Source organism: Microcaecilia unicolor, chromosome 11, assembly GCF_901765095.1.
Source record: "Microcaecilia unicolor chromosome 11, aMicUni1.1, whole genome shotgun sequence".
NCBI classification, from domain to species: domain Eukaryota; kingdom Metazoa; phylum Chordata; class Amphibia; order Gymnophiona; family Siphonopidae; genus Microcaecilia; species Microcaecilia unicolor.
Window position 1 is genome coordinate 75,320,995 of NC_044041.1, and position 4,827 is coordinate 75,325,821.

Below are 4,827 nucleotides of genomic sequence, written 5' to 3' on the forward strand. Positions count from 1 at the left end.
ATAGATTTTAGATATGCCCATGACTCAATTCCACGCCCCCTTTTCAACTATGTGACTTAGAATTTACGTGCACATTACAGAATACGCTTAGCAAGTAGTGAACGTAAATTATAATTAATGCCAATTAATGCTGATAACTGGTTGTTAACATCCAATTATCGGCATCAATTAGCTTGTTAACCAAAAAGCTTATGTGCATTGTTATGGAGTATACTTTGAATTCCGTGCGGAAATTTCGGTGCTACTGCCATTAATAATTTCTTATGAGAAGAGGATAAACGAATACATGAGAGTGATGACAGATCCAACTTATAACAATGCAACTGTCTCCCAAGTCTATGATCAACAGGAAGGCTGAGTAAATTTGCTAGACAACTTGGGCTCATCCATAGAGGATTCTGTGTACAAGGCACAACACCTTAAATTCAATACAGGCCCTAACTGGCAACCAATGTAAAGCAACTAATAAAGCAGTAATCCTATCAAATTTTGATTTAAACAAAATTATTCTAGCAGCAGTGTTTTGGAGTAATTGTAATGGGGTCAGGGAGGTTTGTGACAGTCCTATATAAAGAACATTACAATAAACCAAATGAGAAAAAAATTGAAGCTTGAGCCAATTTCTGCAAATCATCTAAAGAAAAGTATGACCTGATCCACTGTAAGATAGCGGATTTGAATTTCTTATATGAAACTGGGTGGCCAGCATTTCTCTCCTTCCATACCTCTCAACACCCCTCTGCCACCCCAATGTCAGGCATTTTTCTCCTTCCTTACCTCTCCCAACCTCCCTGTTGTGTCCAGCATTACTCCCCTCCCCCCCTCAGTCTTCATCATTTTCCTTCCACCTGCCCTGCAAGGTGTTTTCTTGTGTCTCTCCCACAGGGCGGCAACGCTCCAGTTTCACAGATGCCAAGTTACCCAGTTCCAGGCTGGAGATTTTGGGTAGTCCTGGATTTCTAACCACCCAATCCTGGTGCATTATGGGACTTGCAGCACTGATTTCAATGGGCAGGATCAGGCACCACAAATCCCACATTGTTTTGGGATGTAAGTTTAAAACTAAGACTGTCCCAAAATCTCCATCCTGGAGCTGGGCAACTTGGCATCTCTGCAATTGGTATAACACCAAAAGCAATGGGGTTGGACGGCATGGGCACTTGAGCATCTGCGGAAGGAGAAGGGAACTGGAAAGGGAGGTGAGAAATTCTAGATACCACAAGGAAGGGAGGGAGAGAAGGAAAATTTTGGGGGTGCTATGGCACCCATGTGACTGCCCCCCCCCCCTGTTCTGAATCTTACTATGGGACTGGGTGCCAGAACTGTTACTGCTGCCCACTTGGTGAATTGGTATAAAGCTGGTGGAAGGGAGTGCAGCAACCTGACTTGGGGGAGAGGTATGTGCAAAACCATATTATCTGTATAAAGGGCACTAACTTACTGATAAACTTCCAGAGATACCAAATCTGCCCAAGTATCAGGTTGAAGACTTATTGGCCAGTCCTGGTTTTGAGACTACCCATTGAAATCAAGCTGCAAGTCCCATAATGCTGCAGGATGGGTTTGTGAGAAATCTAGGCCTGCCCAACTTGGTATCTCAGTCTGAACTCAGTTAAATTTTAGGTTAGGTGTTAGGACTTCACTGCAACACAGAATTGCAGCGGGAGTATGTGCCACATTATTGTACAGCTTAAGCCAAACCAGAAAAAACAAAATCCCTTCAGTTGCAAAACTGTTATTTTCAAACAAGATGGAGAAAAAATATACTTGGAGAATGCGGGCATCGATCCCGCTACCTCTCGCATGCTAAGCGAGCGCTCTACCATTTGAGCTAATTCCCCTTCATACAGATAGAGTTCGACTGGGCGCCACAAAAGCCTGATAAGACGTCAACACATCACTATCAATAAAATTTCCTTTTGCTCCCTCGATTTAATTCACACGTTTAATTCTGAAGCATATTTACTGCTTTTGCAGCTGACTATTCCTCTTTGGCCCCACAGTGCACATATATTTCCGCTTAGTATTTTCAGATGGTGACCTCGGTATGAAGGGGCGAGGAGGGAAGCAGCGACGTCGGTCCCTCTGCCAAACTTTTGCATTTTAATTCCGAAGGGAGCAGGATTTGGTAACGGTATGCTGTAACATCCGAAACGAAGGAAAGCGCGAAAACCACCACGAACGCTCTGCTGTTTTAAATTGTCACAGCCACAAATGGGTTTCAGTCTTTCATTTGATCTGTTTTTTTTTTTTTTCCTGTTGCTCAGTCATAGCTGGGCGTTGCTCTACTTCACTGCGTCCTGACTCCTGCGATGTAAGAGTAGCTCTAACCGCAATTCTAGTTGTACCGGTTCTCACAGTATTCTAGTGATCGTAAGGACCCGAAAATTAACAGTTAAAATTAGTATCAGGATATAATTGTTTTTGCTATGTGACTGGCATTATTTAGACGTTATTTTCTATGAGTGAATACAATGATATGAAATTGTTAGTATAAAGGTAAACTCATGAGCCGTGGCCTAGCTGCAGAAAGTTATAAAGCAAGGTTTCTTTCTACCAGATGAGGGTGTTTCGGCCCCAAAGAGCTTTCAGTACAAATGGGTAGAAAGTGGACAGATTTAGAGGTGGGGTGTAGTGTACGGTTGCTTTTACAGACGTGAGGATGTTTGGTAGACGTGTACAAAAGGCTGACAAGGCATATTTTCAAAGCACTTAGCCTTCCAAAGTTCCATAGGTTTCTATGGAACTTTGGAAGGCTAAGTGCTTTGAAAATATACATATTTAGGCTATCACACTTAATCGGGAGACACTGGAAAAGAGGCCTCTTATGCTGTAAGAGATGCCGTCTCAAACTAATTGGGTGAAGAAGCTAGAAAACAAGACAGTACTTTTGTCTGTCCCAGACAATATGGGAATGAATAAGGCAGATGTTTGGGAGAAAAAAGATTATCACTGCTTCTGAATTAATTAGTGCTACTTACATAGATAGACCCATGGGAGTGAGGAAAGAAATATTTAAAACTTTATATGGCATCTGGAATGAACTATCTAGCTTGCCTCTGGATTTCACCACAGCTGTCATAATTTATAGATACCCTGGGGGAAGGAAAGACATAAAAAGGCAGCTATCAACTCTCAGAAAATTGTCAAAAGGCAAAACGGAGATGTGGGAAATGTGCAGGTTTGTTACTTACAGAGCTGTCTGTGCTGCAAGCATGCCCCAAACCTAAGAGAACCGGAGGAATCTGTTCAGTAACTTAAATGTCACAGAGCAGTAAGGTAACAGTCCTAGAGTATTTTGGTGTCTGATCATCCTAGGAACGAGATTTGTTTTTCTTTATATTTAATCTTTCCAGCTGTCTAGAAGTTTGAATGCAGAGATGTAGCAGAAGTTTATGATGTGTAATACAGTAACGTAGAAGATGATGGCAGATGAAGACCTTTATGGTCCATCCAGTCTGTATGCAAAAGGACTAAAAAACGGTCCAGTTGTAAAATTAAAAAAAAACATTTAAAAGTAAATTAAATAAAAACAATAAAGTATAATTAAACAATGTAAAACAAGTATAAAATATTATGGTCAGGAGGGTCCTTATGAAGAAAAATAATGCCATGATCTCAACAAACTTAAAACGGTTAGTTTAATCTTCAAGGCTGTTGAAAGTTGTGAATCACAAGCATAAACATTGAAGAAGATAATTTAAAGATGGTAGAAGAAATGTTTTAATACAAACAGAAGTGACGCCTTTGATTGAGAGGGATGGATCACCCAACACATCACTAAGTGAACTGATAAGTCAGATAAGTGGATTATCATGTAAGAAAATTATGCAGGACTGTGACTATAACAGCATACTTTGAACTGTATTGTGGAAAGAAATCTTGCACATATTAAGTAATAGAATATAATAAGAAGTGTCAAGAGGAATCAGACACTGTAAAATATGCTATGAAGTTTGATAAAAAATAGAAGAATTGGCATTGGTGATTATGTGATGTAATAGCAAATGAGTAATTTTGGGAGATCAGTCCAGTGGAATGTTTGAGAATGGATGATAGAGGGAGTGAATGTAGAAGCATTAAGTAATGTTTTAAATTTGTATACGTAAATAATAATAAAGTGAAGTAAAATAAAAGTGTTAAGGAACATATAGAAAATTAATGAAAATGTATGAGAAAGATTTGCATGCCCACTACATCCATTGTATGCAGACCTCTGATACATATAGGAACATTCTGTAAACCTGGTCTTTTGTAGTCCTTGAAGACTGAACTTGAACGAGCCCGATTAAAGCCTTTAAGGCCCTTATCCTTGCAATTTAGATTTATTACGTAAGTCTCCTCTCCTTTGTGGGTCACTTGTTCCCTATGATCCTCCCAATAAAACTTACTGGTCATTCTCTCCTATTTACATATTCGCTCAGTTAGAGTTGTAGTGTTGTGGTACCTATGCTTTTGGAGTGCACTCCCTCTTGAGATCCAATCTGAAACCTTCTACAGAAAGTTAAAAACAGTTCTCAGATCTTACTTCTGGAGGGAATTCTATGCAAAACTTTTGAAAATTCTGTTCTGTTTATTTGTAGCATTTTTACACTGAATTTCCCCACCCTAAGGCCTGAAATTTCCTCTTATTTCCCTCTTCAAACTCCAGCCACCCCTCCCCAATGGCACACTCACATTTGTCTGCCCCCCCCCCCCCATCTTCATTGTACTCGACTGATGTGAACCGCGGGATCCCTGCAGTTCACATAAACAGTCTGGTCTAAGCCGGCAGAGGAGGAGGAAGTGACCCGATATGCAGGGGTTCATTTCCTACTCCTCTTACCG

The 4,827-nt window shown here is 40.4% G+C and overlaps 1 non-coding gene across 1 annotated transcript; it reads right to left on the minus strand.

Moving 5' to 3' along the window:
* Positions 1 to 1,768: 1,768 nt before the first annotated feature.
* On the minus strand, positions 1,769 to 1,841 carry TRNAA-AGC. Its single transcript has one exon. It is a non-coding gene; the product is annotated as a tRNA-Ala (tRNA).
* Between the last annotated feature and the right edge of the window lie 2,986 nt (positions 1,842 to 4,827).